The sequence below is a fragment of the Sapajus apella genome, unplaced genomic scaffold (genome assembly GCF_009761245.1).
Source record: "Sapajus apella isolate SASKATOON/1434 unplaced genomic scaffold, GSC_monkey_1.0 scaffold20, whole genome shotgun sequence".
Taxonomy (NCBI): Eukaryota; Metazoa; Chordata; class Mammalia; order Primates; family Cebidae; genus Sapajus; species Sapajus apella.
The window spans coordinates 23,736,407-23,754,757 of NW_022436960.1; the positions used below are offsets into that span (position 1 = coordinate 23,736,407).

The window sequence follows — 18,351 nt, forward strand, 5'->3', positions numbered from 1 at the left end:
TCAGCCAGGTGCAGTGGCTCACACATGTAATCTCAGCACTTTGGGAGGCCGAGGCAGACAGATCATGAGGTCAGGAATTCAAGACCAGACTGGCTAACATGGTGAAACTCCATCTCTACTAAAAAATAGAAAAATTAGCTGGCCATGGTGGCTCATGCCTGTAATCCCAGCTACTTGGGAGGCTGAGGTAGGAGAATTGCTTGAACTGGGACACGGGAGGCAGAGGTTGCAGTGAGCTGAGATTGTGCCACTGCACTCCAGCCTGGGCTACAGAATGAGACTGCAACCCAAAAAAAAGCAAAAGAAATCCCCCTATCCAGGATGCTGACACCAACAAATAGCCATGGATGGTGATGCCAGGTCAAAGGTCGGTGCAGATTGGGTGTCAACGTGAAGCTCTGAGCTTTGGACTTGGGAAGTGATCTGACTTCCCTTGCATCCCCACTTCCCCCCTTACAGAGATTCCCATCAGTTCTTGTGTTGCTGATCTCCCAAGGTTTTTATGAAAATTACATGAAGTGATATTTACAGAAAACACTTGTACAATTATGGTGCATTATCATAGAATACACATGTGAAGTTTTCACCCTCTCATGCATCAAAGGGCAGGGAACATACTGAGGAGAATGTGGGGATGGGAAAAAAAATTTTTAGGATTCTCACTGTTTTAAGATAATAGCTTCCGTACATCCTAATTGCATATGGTGGACTTTAAGGGCAAAAATAAATAAACTAAGTTGGGCTTTTCATAAAAGAGAATAAGAAAGGCACAGAGAAAAACTCTTTAAAGTGTGGATTTATGGAGAAAAGAAAGGGAGAAGAATCCTAAGAAATGAGTAAGGCCGTGCAGTGGTTACATATGGAGGGGCCAGAGAATGTTTGTTAAATTGGTATCTAGCTGATTGCAAGGAAAGCTACTTTAATCCCAATCTAGGGAACGAACTGAGGCCTAGACAGGCCCTAGTTGCCCCAGGATCCAGGGGAGATGAGAAAATTTATTCTGTTTTTAATTCACAGGCTGAGTATGCCCACAAAGGAAGGCAGTGAAAGTGAGCCGTCTTCATATGAAGTCAGCAGAAAGAAGACGACAGAGAAGGGGCTGGGTTCTGCTTTGAGCTAGTTGACTTGAATTTAACAACGTATCCAACAGGCTCCTGAGGGCCTATGGAGCTAGAGAGGCAAACACATCCCTACTTCCGAGTCTGAAATAATCTTAGAATATAACAGCAGACTGGCTATGTATCTAATTCATCAGCAAGCTATGTTCTTTCCTACCTCAAGGCCTTGGTTATAGCTGTGCCATCTTCCGGGAGCATGCCTCCCTAGAACTGTGAGTGGCTGGCTCTGTCAATCATTCAGATCTCTGTTTAACCCTCATCTCTGCAGAGTGGGCTTCCATGAACCCTTCCAGTTACCCCTCCTCCCATCCCATCACTGTTAAACAATGTTACACCATTTACTTATCTGTTCACTTGCTTACTGTTTCCTCCTTCCTAAAATGAAAGTTTCATGAAAGGAGGGGTCCTGCATCATTTTTTCCACCATCCAGAATTTAGAACGGTGACCAGCATAAATGAGTTTTATACATATGATTCTGCCATGAATAAATGAGGAGAAGGTCATTGCTGGGGACGGGAAAGTAGAAGGACCACAAATTCCAGAAATCTGGGCTTTAAAAAAGACCTCCCCATTCATCTACCTTTCCCATTTTCAGCACAGAGGCAGGAGGAAGCTTTCTAGTTAGGAGAAAAAAACTGCATAGGAGCTGTCTCCTTGGGAATTGATTTAGGTGAAGTTTTAGAGTCCACTTTAAAGGACTTCGATTCTTATAGCAAAGGTGGCATCTAGAAAGCAATGGTACCTTTCTGCCTGCATCCATCCCTGGTCACTTCAAAAAGGAAGCCACTGTTGCCTACTTCCTGAATATGGACAATGAGAAGCATCTTATACAAAACAAAATATGTCTCTGTTTATGAAGGCTTCTGGACAAAATTGGAGGGGTCTTGCCTCTCGACTCTGTTTGAAAGGTATTCATTAACCAAGTACTAAAAGAGAAAAGATTCAGAACAATCGCTCTTCACAAGAAGCTAGCTTCCCTAGATATAGAAGCTTATTTTCTCCTATCTCAAATGGGCGCAATTAAATAGGGCACTGAGGTAATGAGGCTTCCCCAAGATCGCCCACTTCCAGCATCCATCCCTGTAATCTACAAGGCGCCACTTCCACCTCCTCGCAAAAGATGACATGCAGTCACTTGACTATGAAGTTGTTCCTCATTTGTCAACAGAAAAGCTGCTAAATTGCTACTCTGAGAAAATTTACATAGAAATTACCAATGATACTCAGCAAATGAAGAAAGGAATTACGACAGAGAGGAGCATAAGCATTCAACGTCAGCTCCCCCTGGAGCTGCTCGGTTTTATACACAGCAGTCACTGCAGGGTTACAGAGAAAGGAGAAGAAACTTGGACTGGGAAACAGAAAAATTAATTGGTCAGTGATCTCCTTCTTTGCTCTCACCGTCTTACATACATTTGAATGTCTTTTAAATCTGACTTGCTAACATGCTGGTCTTTTTCATTCCCCCCATACATCTTTCTGATGTTCTCCCTTCCACCTGATAGAAGAGACTCTGCTCTTAATTAGAATTTCACACCCATCACCAAAGGTTAATTGCTTAGTTGTCGCTGCTCTCCTTAGTCTCAGCAGTTGCTGGTGGTCACTGGTGTTCAACTTACGGCATGTTCAGTTAGAGCAGCGGGAGCAGTGTGTAAGGGCCAAGGGTGCGTCTCTTCCTTCTTCTGCAAATGTTCTTCTTCTGCTTTCCCTCCTAAAGCTACCTCCCTAGATTCAGACAGGGCTTTCCTGAAGCTTTGCTCAAGGAGATGGATTCTGCTTTGCTGTCCTAAATTACTCTCTCCTTCCAAGATTAGACTGCAGCCTTGGTTTACCTGGGCAGTGGTTTTGCCGTCTGTCCAGGGTTTGCAATGCACGCTCTTTTCTCCAGGCTCTTTATGACCTGCCTTCTAAAGCCTATCAGACCCCATGGCTGTCACGCTCTCTGTCAAGTCCATTTCTGACAAGTCTACACTCCAGGAGAGTGAAGTTCCTTCCTTCCATGTTATCATATAACTCTATCTAAAATGAAAATAAAACTGAACATTCACGCCATTCTTACATCCTTGAATTTGTCATGTTACTATCCGATCTAGAACACCTTCTTCTCCTCCCATACATACACCCAAGTGCAGAGGATTCCTTAAGAACCTTGGTTTTGTGTTATCTCATCATGATGATGCTAGTACTGCAAGGCAGGGCTATGCCTTGTAATTTCATAATTTTCTGTAGTGATTAAGAGCACAGGCTCTGGAGGTAATCTTGAATCTATTGCTTATTCACTGTGAGACAACATGAGAGCTACTTGATTTCTCTGAATCCTATTTCATCAGCAAAAACGGGGACAGTCAGTACTTACGTAACAAGGCTATGAGGATTAAACGCAATAATGCATGTAAAATAATTACCACAATAAAAGCTCAGTAAATGAGGCAGCTTATTATGGAAAGAACACACAGGTTTTAGAGCCATGAGGAGCTGATTTGGAACGATGCCTCTGTTGTTTATTAGCTGTGTGAACTTGAATCAGTTAAGTAACACCTCGGTGCCTCAATTTTTTTATATACAATATTTGGAAAATAATTCACTAGTTTATAGAGATAACTAGCATCATGAAGGTATTAATAAATCTTGACTATCTTTCCTCTGGCCTCTTGCCAATTATTTCAAGGAAAAGTTTGGGGCTATGAAACAGAATGATACTCATGCTCACTTATTATACAATGCAATGGGTATATACTAAGTATGATCCCGTCTAATATCAAATGAGTTCCTTTTAATTTTCTCTTATTGCAGCCCCAAGGAATTAATTGGGAGTTGCGCGTTGAAAGAGAAGAGAACTGTGAGCAGATTCAACAAGTATCATAGAACAATTGCAAAAGTAAAGATTCCAGATTATCATTTTCAGGAAGACCTGTCTGGCTGTTTCTAGGAACATTTGAGGCTGATACAAAAACAATATCGCATATAAATATATCCCTGTAGGCTCTACAATGGCTCATTACTCTCCACAGTACTTTGTAGGATCCCAACATGTATAACATTCTGTCACTCTAGTGGTGAAAATAGCACCTTTGCTATGTATTCGGAGTATCGAAAATGGACTAGAGATTGTAGAACTAAGTGAGATATGACTTTTAGTCTCTAGTGCTAAAGTTAGGTCTAAGGTCTTCCAATAAAAATGTTTTAAGACAAAAATGAGTAAAGAAAGGTTATTTTTAAATGGCTCAGGGAAATTCTGGAAAGAGATCAAAAGATGTAAAATTTCAGCTATATACTTTACCTAAATAATCACATATGAACCAAGACTTCATATAGAATAAGGCACATGGTTGCTTTATGCGTCCCAATGACTGTACTAAGTGCGCATATAATACTCAGGAAAACTCTAAAATTGTGCCCCTTGATGAGCAGACAGGGCTTTCAATTTATGATTCATCTAAAGAGTCTCCCACACAGGAAATTGCATGAGACTTAATTCATTTACCTAAAAAGGATAAAGGATTGACTCAAGCCAAGGAGAATTCAAACATCAATTCTCTAGGTTTTTATGACAAAGATTCTAATAACCTGATTTTTAGATCATAAGTCCATTAACTCTTGCTAAGAGTTTCAAAAAAAAAAGAGGAAGAAATAGAATGAGAGAATGATGTAAAGAAGTAAGAGAGGGAGGGAAAAATAGAGGAAGAAATATGGAGAGGTATAAAGAGGAAATAAGAAAGAGAATAAACAGCTAAGAAGATACCATGTTTCTAGCTCAGGATAAAAGTGACGTCATTAGAACTAAAGGGGTCAAGAAAATGTTACGCTTCCAAGATTGGCTTGAGAGGCGACCCTTTCACAAGAAGCGCTGCTGACTTTGTACACTGACAACATCTTCACTGGCGAAAACTTAATCAAAAACCTTTATACCACAAATTGCCTCGTAGAGCAAGAGCTACCCAGACAGCAGGCATGATGGTTCAGAGCATGATGGGTGATACAGAATATGCTGGCAAGCATCATATTTTGGGTAAGATTTCTGCTTCTAAGGTGATTTAGGGAGACATTATAGAAGTACTATAAACAAGTACATTCGTTCCTTGTCCATTCCACTCTCAGAAGACATGCATCTGAGCTTTTTGCAAGGTAGGAATTCTTCTTCCAGCAAAGCAGAGTCGCACTAAAAATCTTCAGCAAGACAGTCAACCTCAACTCTTCTGGGAACCAGAAATTTAAATGTGTGAATTAGGCCAGCCATTGTATAATGGGCATGGTGGGGCCTGTGTTGAAGTAGAAAAGAATTGCCAACATAATGTAACTTCTATGTTGGCCAAATATGTATTATCAGGGCTAGATTTTGTCCAAGGGGATGCCAGTTTGCAATTTCTGCAAGATAAAATGAATCCGACTTTTGTCAATGGAAAGGATGGGTGTCTCACAACGTAAGTGCCTTCTTGGCTATTTCTAACAATGAAGTGTTTTCTACTACTAGAAGCATCAGGTAGCCATCATTCTACCTTTTTTTATATTGATTCCACCTTTATGAATTTAAATTTGTTTTCTTTCAACACAAAGCACTGGACAACTGTAATATTATTTAAGGGCCTTATAGAAATATTTTTAAAAATCTGCTTACTCCCTGTCTGGAGGGTGCTTCAGTAGAAACACACAACGGCACGCAGAAATATTTGCAAGTTTTCATGCACCTATATCAAGCTAATATAAATAATCACACAGGGAGAAAAAGTATTACTTTTTGAAAGCTAACCAAAACCTTTGTGTCAAATATCTCTAAACTGGAAGGTAATTTCCTTCTAAAGAGTGAGCAAAGCCTTCATGACTCCTCTGAGCTTCCAGATCTTAAAGCAATCAGCCAGATAATATTTATTCTACAGTATAGACAAAAGTCTACCTTCTGTCATGGGGAAGAAAATGAATTGTTTTCCCATAATGGTGTTTTCTTTTCAATCAATTTCCCTTCAAGCTTGATTTAAGAAGGTACCATGTCCGAACCTTAGCCTGGTGGATGAAATCTGGGACAGTTCCCCATCAAAGGTGAAAATTATGAGAGAGGCAAGCCTGCAGAGTTCAATCTAGATGCTGCAATGCCCCCTCCTCCTTTTCACTGACTTTCTTTTTCTCTCTTGTCAGCTAGAAGTGTTTGCAGCACTGCAAAAAGCTCACAGGAGCCAAAATAAAAAGACTGAGCTAAACCAAAGAATTGGAACAGAGACAGGAAAATCCTCTAGGCATTTATTCCTATCACTATATGTAGATTTAAATTCAATCTAATTCATCAAATATGTCTTGCGTTCTCTGTTGGGAATCAGGGTGCTGGGTTTGCAAAGGATGAATGGGATAGGCTTGACTGTTTTTCCCTCAAGGAGCTTATAGTTAAGTAAGATAAAAAAAAAAACCTACTAAAATACAGTGCAGAGGACTGCCATGACTGCTTTTATATTAAGATACAAGATATATTATAGAAACAAAGATGGTAAATGAATAGATGAGATTTTCATAATTAAATCTAATCTTTATTGAAAAGAGGAGCTTAATATATTTCCCTTAATTATGGCTACAGTTATCAACCCATCTATCTAAGTTAATTTTCTGTCTCCTTTGTTGCACTTATTCTGTATATTTCGTCTGGTTCCAAGTTCCACTGAACATAACCACAATATTTCTCTGGCATTTGCTCCCTTTTCCCCACCTCCATGGACACTTGCTTTGTCTTATGCCTCATCATTTCTCTCCTGAAATTGTAAAGGAGTTTAGTTGCAGTCTCAGCCCTGCCCATTTGTCCATCCTCTGGCTGTCAGGGTTATCTAAGTCACATGTCTGGTCATGGCATAGTTCTCCCTGAAACTATCTATTGCAGCTCAAATACTACCAAATTATCTTAAACTTCTTAACCTGGCATGCATGGTCCTTCACAGGTTGCCAGCAGCCACTCTTGCCACTCACCCAATTCAACCATATTGGATCGTTCATTGTTTCTTTTCATCTTCATATATTTGCTCAAATGTCCCCCGCAGTCTGATAGGGGTCACTCTACTTTCTGCTTCTGTCTGCCTTTTTTTTTTTTCCTTTTGAGATGAAGTCTCACTCTGTCACCAAGGCTGGATTGCGGTGGCTCGATCTCGGCTCACTGCAACTTTGCCTCCCGGATTCAAGCAATTCTCAGGCTTCAGCCTCCCGAGTAGCTGGGATTACGGGCATATGCCACCATGCCTGGCTAATCTTTGTATTTTTTTTTTTTTTTGGTAGAGACGGGATCTCATCACGTTGGCCAGGCTTGTCTCGAACTTATCAACTTGTGATCTGCCCGCCTCAGACTTTCAAAGTACTGGGATTACAGGTGTGAGACACTTAGCCTATCTGTCCTTTTCAATGGAAAAATGTCTATTCATCAGTTTATACTCAATTCAAATGAAACCCTCACTCAGGGGCTTTCCCTGAACCCCCCAAAAGAATCTCATTGCTTTTTCATTGTGCTCACACAGTACTTTATATGTACTTTATCATATGTTCTTATGGATATTCTGATGGCTGAGATTCTCTATAGAAGCTGATGGTGGCTGAAAATTAAGTCAAGTGATTGATTTGTTTATGACATTTTCATAAAATTGCACTTAATGGAATACGCTGAATAGAAGCTATTTAGAACTACAGTTCAGCTGCCACTTCAGGTCAAATGTGTTCATAAGTTTTAAATAAATACAGGGCCTTTACATTATGACAAGGCACAGGTTTAAAACCAGAGAGAAGAGACAAGACAGAAATGGTATCTCCTGTATTTCCTCAGGAGAGTTTCAGAAAACTAGAATAACAAACTACTTCTAAAGTTTGATATTGAGGAAACTTTGATATTGGCCTAAATGATTGCAGTTCTTAGTTCAAATACCTATAACATTGTTCACTAATCCTGAGGCCAAAGACAAGTTAGGTAACCTCCTCACCATTAGTCTCAGTTTTCTTTTAATAAAATGTAGATTCAATTATTTGCCCTCAATATATCTAGGAAACATGGTAAGGATCAAAGTGTGATAACTATAGTAGCTCATTTTTATCAACTGCTTACACGGAGCCAGACACAGGGCGAAGCACATTCCATAAATAATCTAATGTATTAGTAACATTAAAGATGGTAGACAACATGTGATATGGACAAGGGGACACTCCTTGATAGAAAAGAAGGACATTCAGAAAGCTAAGGTGCTTGTGATAAGACGTATAATCTACTTCCAAATCAATAGACACAGCTTGACCCTTCTTGGCTATTCCACTGGTTATAGAAGTCCACCACTGGTATGAGCTCTGCTGCCATGTCATCTATTACTAAGCCCACTGAGAAATAAATGGCCAATGAGAGGCATCAACTAATGTTAAAAAAGACACCTGTTCCATTTGATAAGTAAGATTGCTACATTTTATGTCAGTTTGCTAGTTTTTCTTTTACCACTCAGTGTTTCTCTTAGTTGAATGTTTATTTTAAAAATATGTGCCTAAATATATATAGACATGCTATACAAAATATGTATACATTTGTATGTGTGTGTGTTTTATGTGTATGTTTATTCAGGACATAACAGAAGGCACCTGTTGAAAGGCTAAGCATCAAGGACAAGTGAAGGCACTTGAAAAGTGGTAGTAATAAGGACAAGGTTTTGTTTATTGAAACAACCTGCCCAAGGTAGAGGAAAAAGGAGGGAAACAGCTCTAAAAGAGGAAAAAGGCCAAAAATAAACATTTCTTTTATTCCTGTATGTTTTCCATAGGTGTGCCTTTTTCTTGTATGGTAGTTTTTATTTAGGTGACTTGAGCTTATATTGACTTTTTGGTAACAAACCACTATTAAAGATCATTTAACGTCACACACACACACACACACACACACACACACACACACACACACTGTGAAAGGGGAGGTGATGATAACAGTTGCAACATGGCACTCTTATGGCTAAAGAGAATTATTGTCCACTTATACTAAGGAGGTATAATGGGGGTGATTCAACATTAAGAAAAGCCCTAGTGGTTCTAACCCCATTGGAAGGTATTTTGCTGGGTTCAGAGGCAAACAGCTTACATCTTTCCTGGCACACAAAAGGCAAGGAAAAGGCCATGTTTTCAAAATCTCTCAAATCCCCGTAACTGTCTCTTAAATATAGGTATGGAAGGATAGTGTATTCAAATTTGAAGTAGCTCAAACCAAAGTTCTCCAGTTCACATAAGCACGGTATGTCCAAACCAAGAATCTACCGTTAATTTTTCCAATTCTGTTAGAGAATGTGCAAGAATTATTTTCCCATGGCATTTTTGTGGCCTGTTTGCAATCTCCAATCCAAGCAGTGTGAAGAGAGAGATTAACAGATAATTAAACAAATGGATTTGGTTTGAATAATTTTACTGTCTTCAAAAATGACAACAAATACAGCCTTCAAAATGAACTAAATAGTTTTTTTCATATTGTTTCCTGTGTTTCTGTTGCCAATTACGTGTGTGTGTGTGTGTGTGTGTGTGTGTGTGTGTGTGATTATGCAATTTGTATAAGCCGAGAAAGCCTTTGAGATTGTGATCCTGGCAACGTTTAATTTTAAAGTTGGACTTACATTCAGATTATGACTTGAAATCACAATAATACTGATTTTCTATTTTGAAGGCAAGTCAGATTTATGTCTAAAAACTCTCAGGATATTTGGTATGCATTACTGGAAATTCTCAGGAACTTAATCACCAATTAGGAATGTTCAAAAATAATGCAAAAGTTGCAACATTATCAGATAGAGATTAAAGACGTATATGGCCAATTGACAGCTTTAGTGACCCACTTGTAGCAAGTCAGAGTTATTTTCTAGATATTCATTTGATATCTGTGAAGTTATAGGACAAGTGTAATATTGTAGCCTTATGCCTTTATTAAGTACAATAGGATAATACTTTATTTAAAAATTTAATATTTATAAGTGAAACCCATAAATCTCGTATGGATGGTGTTACTTATTAGGACTGAATTCCTTTTCTTACAATGGAATACATCAAGTGACAAGACGCATGGTTATATGCAGGCCTAGATACACAGGTCTCTCTTGACTTGCTAACCAAGAGAACTGCTGAAGTCTTCTGTGACAAGATAATACTGCATTATAAAAAGGCCCAATGACACTATGTCTTTAATTTTTAAAAGGCATTAGATAACCCGAGGCATGGAGTCCAGTCATCACATAACCACCATTCAAAATAGAGCTGTAAGCAAATATTATTGGACACTTAAAATGCTCCAATGTTCCTATTTCAAATCTATGATTACTCATTCAAAGGCGCAATTCGGGTTGCACTGACAGACATTGGCCCTGAAGGTGAAAAAGTATGAAATTTCAGGGATGAAAAGAACTTTGAAAAAATAGGTACATCACCTATAAATTTTCCATGAAGTCACCCCTCATACAGAGGTTGCCCTCTCTTATGGAAATCCATCCCCATAATAGCTTTGCCTAATTTCTTCTGCTTCAGGAGCAACTCAATGGCTTTGCTCATTCATGCTGACTTTTGTATCCTGTTTTCTTAAGAAAAATATAGGCAATGTTTTAAGCTTGAATTGCCGCTTTGCAATACAAATTTTGGCTCATTTTTCAGATCATTTTCATATATCAAGAACTATTTTTATCCTGACGTTTCAGGCAAGTTCTCATTTCAGTCATTACCTTCTGCCTAAGTTCCCTGGTGACTTTAACGAGATATGCAGCCATTCACTTTCTGCCCAATAATTTTGTCTGATAATTTATGACTTTGGTCAGGCCTTGGTACTATAAATCCCAATTAAGCAATGGCCTTAATGATTAGCCTATGAAGTTTCACACTTTTGCTATTCCCCTATCTTCGAGAGTCATTTCACTTCCCAGTAACTTATTTTCAACGTCTCTAATAACTTTCAGAACCTACATGTCTGATACTTATAAAACAGCACAATAATACCTATAATCCCGGCACTTTGGGAAGCCAAGGTGGGAGGATCACTTGAGCCCAGGAGTTAGAGAGCAGTCTGGGCAATACAGTGAAACCTTGTCTATACTAAATATAAAAGACATTAGCCAGGCATGGTGGTACATGCCTGTGGTTCTAGCTACTCAGCTGACTGAGGTGTACGGATCATGAGCCTGGAAGGTCAAGGCTGCAATGAGCTATTACCACACCACTATACTCCAGCCTGGATGATAGGCAAGACCCTGTCTCTAATAAAAATAAAATAAGATGAAAATAATGCAATATGTTCAAATTTGATTGCTGTTCCCATGTCCTATTCAAAGAACATTATGGCAGGGCATGGTGGCTCACACCTGTAATTACAGTGCTTTGGAAGGCCGGGACAGGTGGATTAAGAGGTCAAAAGATCAAGACTATCCTGGCCAACACAGTGAAACCCTGTCTCTACTAAAAAAATACAAAAATTAGCTGGGTGTGGTGGTGTGCACCTGTAGTCCCAATTACTCAGGAGGCTGAGGCAGGAGAATCACTTGAACCCGGGAGGCAAAGGTTGCAGTGAGCCGAGATCGCACCACTGCATTCCAGCCTGGCGACAGAGTGAAACTCCATCTCAGAAGAAAAAAGAGAACATTACAATACCCTTTAAAAAATCATTTATTAATATTCTCTAGATTTTCTCAAAGTATTTGCTTAGTATTTGTGAGAAATGCTACCTTATTGCTTTCTACAAAAGGATCAGGAGGTATTTTCCTAGCATAACACATGCCATAGATATAGACTTGCCTTCTCCAATGAAAATGAAATCCTAAAGCAAACTTCTTAATGGAAAAAAGGACTTTAATTATCCCTTGACCTAATATCAGGAAAAAAAAAAAACATATGCCAAGAGGTAGAAAAATGCAAAAGAAAAAATAGAATTTTAAATATGAATTTGATAGCCTCTGCCATTTTCTAAGCTATGATACCCTGGGAAAAGGTCTGAGCCTTACTTTCTTTATGTAGGAAATAGGTAATGAATAAATATCCGAAAAGGCATTTGTAGACGGACAAGAGAAAATAAAGGCACTTGTACCATAGGAATCTTAATTATTTCATTAGACCCAATTTATATAACCCTAAACTTATTTTATTACTCACTCTTTGCAAGTGGCTGGATTTTAATATTGTTTGAAGTGCTCTGCATGATTGCCCACAATTCTAGATGTTGTGTTATGTCTCAGGTTTTTAGGTGGGGTAAATGTGTATGTGTGCGTGTTGGGGCGGTGTGCGTGTTGGGGCACTGTGCATCACTTTTCATAATTGATTCACACCAAAATGCTAGCTTTCAAAAGGCAGTGAAATGTAGGCAGTGGCTGTTTCGACAGTACACAGCTACTCTGATGACAAGCAAATCTTCTGCAGGAACAGAACACTCTCCTGTCACCTTCCTCCAGCTGAAGGCCAAAATACTTTAGAAATAACAGATGGCACGAAGCTGGGGCCTAATTGAAGATCTACCTATTGAGACAGCAGCAAATGCCTGCGAACTCCAGTGTAAGGCTCTTTTCTCCAAGCAGGCAGCATGCAGAATCCACGACACACAGAAACAAAGAAATCTGACTTCTTACTCGGTTGAGGGACTATTTTCTACCCACTCTTGGATTTTCATGGCACTCAAATGGCCCAAAGGGATAAAGGGTGATTAAGGTAGAATGATGAGAACATAGCCCTGCCAAAGCTTTCCAGCATGAGAATTCTGTGGTCCTTCCGAGGATGGCTCCTGCAGTCTTCTGAGCTCTTTTCTGTATCCTAATTCCTGGCATTTCAGAAAAGTATGGATGACTCCGCTTTGGAAGCAAGGCTCTATAGTTTTCAATTGTTGTGGTTTGTGTTTTACAATGTTCACTTTTGCCTTTATATCCCTAAGAATTCCTTTTCCGTTCTTGCTAAGTAAAGCACTGGCAGTCCCTGGGGAACGTACCATTGACTCTAAAGTTGTATTTATGAAGCTCATTTTCTCCTTTCACCAGACACATCAGAATGCTGCAGAGACCTTGGCTCCACTGAGAGAGGAGCAGGCCTAGGCTCAGCAATTGTCAGCTATGAATGTAGCGAATTTAGTTGTGATTCACTCAGTCCTGTTGTCCAAATCCTATTATCTTTTAATCCATTCAGCTTCTCCTAATGGAATGCCTCTTCTAACTTGCAAATTACCACGGGAAGCAGAGAAGTAGAGGAGAAGAACATCCCTATCATGTATTCATTTTGAGTGCATATAAAGTTGGTCATTGACAGAAAAGGAATCAGGAAAAACTACAGATTATTCTAGTTTAGTAGCAACAAAATCTGCAGACGACAGTTTGGGGGTAGGCTGACAGACCTTGATCTATGTCCTTGTCCTGTTTGGTTGAAAATTTCTGGGAAAGGCAAGTGCACTCTGTTCCAAAGAACATGAACGAATCTGTCTAGGGACGGTGGGATAAATTACAACTTTAGGGAGCATCATAGAGGCCACTGACATAACCATAGGCACCATCCTTCAGTGATTTTATATGGGATATTACTAATTCTTAGGATTTATGCCTCTGGAAACCCAGCTCATTGGCTTGGAAACAAAGACTTTTCTCCTGCTTTGTGACTGTAAATTTAACTCTGGACAGCGGTTGGTGAGTGTACCCTTGGAGGAAAAGAAAGACAAAGTCAATCAGATACTACATGATTTTGAAAAAGGAGAAAAAGAAGAAAAGTGTTGGATCATTATAAGGAAGCAGGATAATACCGTGAAATGGCATTGGCTTTAAACATAGCTGTAGTTTCACGTCAAGGCTCAGTAAACAATGAGCTGTGTGATCTTGGAAAACTGACAAGCCTTCTCTGAACCTCTCTCTTTCTTCATACATAAAGTACCCATCTCACAGGAATGAAAGGAAATAATTTATGTAGAGTGCCTACATAATAATTAGCTATCATTTGAATTATCACTCCAAATGATAACTAATTATTATTCAGATCTTTGTTCCTTGAATTTAACAGCCACTTATTTGGTTTAAGAATTTAAATTGGAGTCACCAACTGTCCTTTGATGTTAAAAAGCTTTCTTTTGTAAGCGGGAGGGAGATACTGTGGATTATTAAGAAACCCCTCTTAGTGGTTTCAAAACGCCTATATGTGAACCTGAGCATTCACATCAAAGTTGGCTTAAAAGCTACCTCGGATACTGTTTAGCAAACCTGTAGGAGACAGGGATAGTAAGACTTCTGTTCATTTCTATTGTGCCATCTTTCTTCCTATCTGTGTCTTTATTTTTCAAAACTCTCTAGGAGAGATAACTAGGGTTATTCAAGTCATTATTGTGAGATAATATATAAATATATACACATATATATGTGGAAGAGAGAGAGAAACTATGAAAACGAGAGGTTTTATGACTTTGTCAGAGTCAAAATCTTAGAGGCGAGACCATAAGTCACCTTTCTTATTCCCAGGCTCTGCATGTATTTATGAGGTTACACACACATCATGCTACATACAAATAAACAAATCCTTTGAATAACCGTGATCAGAGCAAATTTTCTCTAAACTAAAATATTCTAGTCAAGATGTGTCTCATTCCATATCATGGACCTCCCTATTTCTTTCTATTCTCAGTTATTTATGCATATACAAGAGGGAATAAAAATTATCAGTGGTGTTCTAGCCTGAGTGGCAAAAAATATTCCCTAGGCATTCTAAAGGAAATAGTTTTATGTTAATTCTAACCTTCGTCAGCAGTGAAAGGCAGGGATTCAGTAAACTAGTGAAATAAATTAAATTTCAAATTGTTCATGTACATATAAAATATTTGATACTGTATCAGCAACCAAAGAGAAGCTGGAACAGAGAATCAGTCTGGGAAAGGCAGAAAGCAAGACTTTGTTCTCTGTTCTGCTAATGGACAACTTGAAGCAAGACAACAAACCTCGCTGAAATTTGGTTTAATTTTCTCTAAAATAGAGATAATGGGATTATGCCTTTATATTTTCCTCAAAAGGATCATTTGAAAATGAAGAAAAAATTTGACAAAAGTGCCTGGAATTTTCTGGACACGAGCAACACAGAGTTCAAGTCACTGCTGATTTTCTCAAGTCTCAAAGCAGCTGCTGCTTGTCTCTGGCAGTAAGAAGCATAGCATTATGTAACATTGCCACTTCTCTGATGGTCTATTTCTAAAAAGAGTGCCAGTGAAAGTCCTCGGCTAGCCTCATTCCAAAACATTGACATGCCTTTGTTCTTCCTTTTAACTGAAATTAAACTGCTGCCTGAAGAACTAAGGATATATTTAGAAGACAGTCTTTTACCATTTTTTTTTGTCTTCGTTAAAGTTTCCTAATTGAGAATCATATTCCATAAAATTACACAGCAGTGTAAAGAATTGGGAACAGAGAAAGGCAGACTACAGGGAAAAATAGTCTTAATCTTTCTTAGCTTTCCCATATTTTCTCTTGACAACAAGTACCCTTTCTGGCTGCTCAGAATAGGTGCCTGTTCTCCCATTCCATTCAGATATTCCCTTTCAAATGGACCAATGGCAGTACTTACACTCAATTGATTAATTTTGGAGAATGGGGTCAAAATTTCAGTTTCTTCACCACTAAGGGGTGAGAAAAAAATGTCATGAATATGAAGGCATCCAAGCATTCTTTGAAGATGGAGATGCAGAATAAAGTCACCAGTGGTTATCACACATAGGTATTCCTTCAGTAAATAATGTATTTGTTTAGTTTCTAATATAAACTGATCTTTGAACAAGCCTTTAAGGAGCATACATACATACTCAAACACATACACAATCTATACACAGATATGTACCTATAATATCCCATATCTTCACGGAGATAAGTAGTAATTAGGGTTAAACAGAAAAACGCAAAAGCTCACTTGCTTATGAACTTTCATAGATAATAATAAAGTCTGACCAGTGTTGTCTGGCACTAATAGAGAGCCTTGAATCTGGTCCCCAATTACAGCTGGGCTCAAGGCAGTCTGATCTGGCCTTAAGAGCCAAATATAAACATCTAGAGGGGCCATGACGATAATGAAAGGCGCTAAGCCAGAGACAAAAGAAGGAGAAACACACAATTCACATCATGGCCTATGAGGACAGACTCAGCTCTAGCTGCATATTGGTATTAGCCAATGCATCTGATTAAAAACTGAAAAAGACAATGATCAATATCTTCATGGAAAATCTCAAAAAAAAAAAAATGTTAGTACAGTAGACATTGCAATGTGCTGCCCAGCTCAATTAAAGACATACTGCCTGACCTGAGCTGGAAGGAGTGCTGTCTGTAGGTGGCCTTCAGCTGCCAGCCCCTTCACGCTTGGCCTCAGACACAGAGTATCACCTTACCTGAGATCATGCTCTTCCCAGTGTGACCTACATTCAGTGACTTATTGACGATGGGGAAGAAAAGACTTGGCCATCTTGGCTCAACTCAGGACAAACTGAAAGGTCATGTTAGTGTCAGAGCTCCTTGTGGGGTTGGCTAAGTCCGTTGTTGGGCCTGCATCGAGGCTCAACTTCTCTCTGTATAATCCTACACCCTTCCCCAGGAAAATCCTTCAAAATTATCTGGCACACTAAACTCTATCTCAGAGTCTGTTCCTAGGGAACTCAGCCTGTGACTACTGGCACCTGGTGGTTTGTTTTGCTTTTATGATTAATATGATGAACACCAAATAAAGTTAATGCAAATTTGCATTATGTGGCCTAAGCCATTAAACGGTCTAGGTCAACATAGTCCAAGAGGAATATAATGCGAAGCAAATATATAATTTTAAATTTTCTAGAAGCCACCCCAAAAAAGGAGAAATAGGTATAATTAACTTTAATAATATATTTTACCTAACCCAATATATTCAAAATGTTATTTCAAAATGCAATCAGAATTAAAAATTGTCAATGTGTTGTTTTACATCCTATTTCCCATACGAAGTCTTCAAAATTTGCTGTTTATTTTATACTTACGGCACATCTCAATTCAGACACCAGTTTTTATTAGAAACATTTTATCTGTATATAAATTTCACAAAATTTACAATCAAAAAATTCATTCATATATCCAGGTAGTTCCACACATACTTTCATTTCCAGTGACCGAACTGAATATCAGTTTTTAAAGTTAATTAAAATAAGACTGAATTGAAAATCCAGTTAAGTTTTTCAGTCACACCATCATTTGAAGTGTTCAGTAGCCACATGGGACCAGAGGCCTCTGCGCTCAATTTTTAAGGTACTTTGTGAACATTTTGAATGCTGTGATGTCCAATCAATGCAAAAGCAGTGAGTAAGAGAACTGAAAGAAGAGTTCTCTTAATAATGAAACTAAAGTACAAAACATGCTTTTAATGAAAAGAGTTGCACAAGCATATGAAATAATTATCTGGCAGTAAGAACAATTCTGATGACAAAGTATATATCAGGCAGTGTATAAAAATGCTGTGTCCTTGCAGTTGACAATCATTGGCAAGAGATGAAAAAGCCAAGCAAAAAAAGAAGAAATGAGAAAACATATTGACTTCCACAACCAGAAGATCAACACTGGTACAAGATGCTATTAGGCTAAGGTTAATTCAGGAGAAGGCTAAGAGTGAAGTACACAGAGGCCAAGTGCAGTGAAAGGGGTGCTGATGAAAATCTTGTTGCAAGATGTGGTTGAGTCCATATTGGAGGGCTATTTAAGGCTGCATTGCAACAGTCTAGTGGTGAAGTGGTGAGAGCAGGAACTGGAGCTGTCTAAACAGGTGCTTACCAATGCACAAAAATCATGAAGGGAGGAGAAGGCTTCCTGCAAAACTTGCTCAATAAAGACAAGATGGCCTATTTCCCATCAGTCCATCCAACGAACAACTATCTATTGAGTACCTATTGCATCCCGACAGGTTTTGAAGTGCTGGAGATGTACTACTGAATAAGGTAAGTAGAACTATGGTCTTAATTTTATTCATTCTAGTGGGGATAGCTCATAGGTAAATACAGAAGATGTTATATACAATAAGTGCTAAGAAAATGGCATAAGGACATTGTGGTGGAACATCACAGGGATCAGTCATAGTGTGAGGAATGACCTCTCTAAGGAGGCACTGAACTGAGATCTAGAAGATGAAAAGAAGCTAGGTGCGGTGGCTCACACTTGTAATCCCAGCACTTTGCGGGGGCCGAGGCGGGCTGATCATGAGGTCAGGAGTTTGAGACCAGCCTGACCAACATGGTGAAACTCCATCTCTACTAAAAATACAAAAATTATCTGG

General features: G+C 38.9%; 1 protein-coding gene across 39 annotated transcripts in view; it reads right to left on the bottom strand.

Annotated features, from left to right (window-relative positions):
- Nucleotides 1-18,351, bottom strand: part of NRXN3 (neurexin 3) — a 1,699,208-nt gene that overhangs the window by 709,557 nt on the left and 971,300 nt on the right. The window lies entirely within an intron of this gene.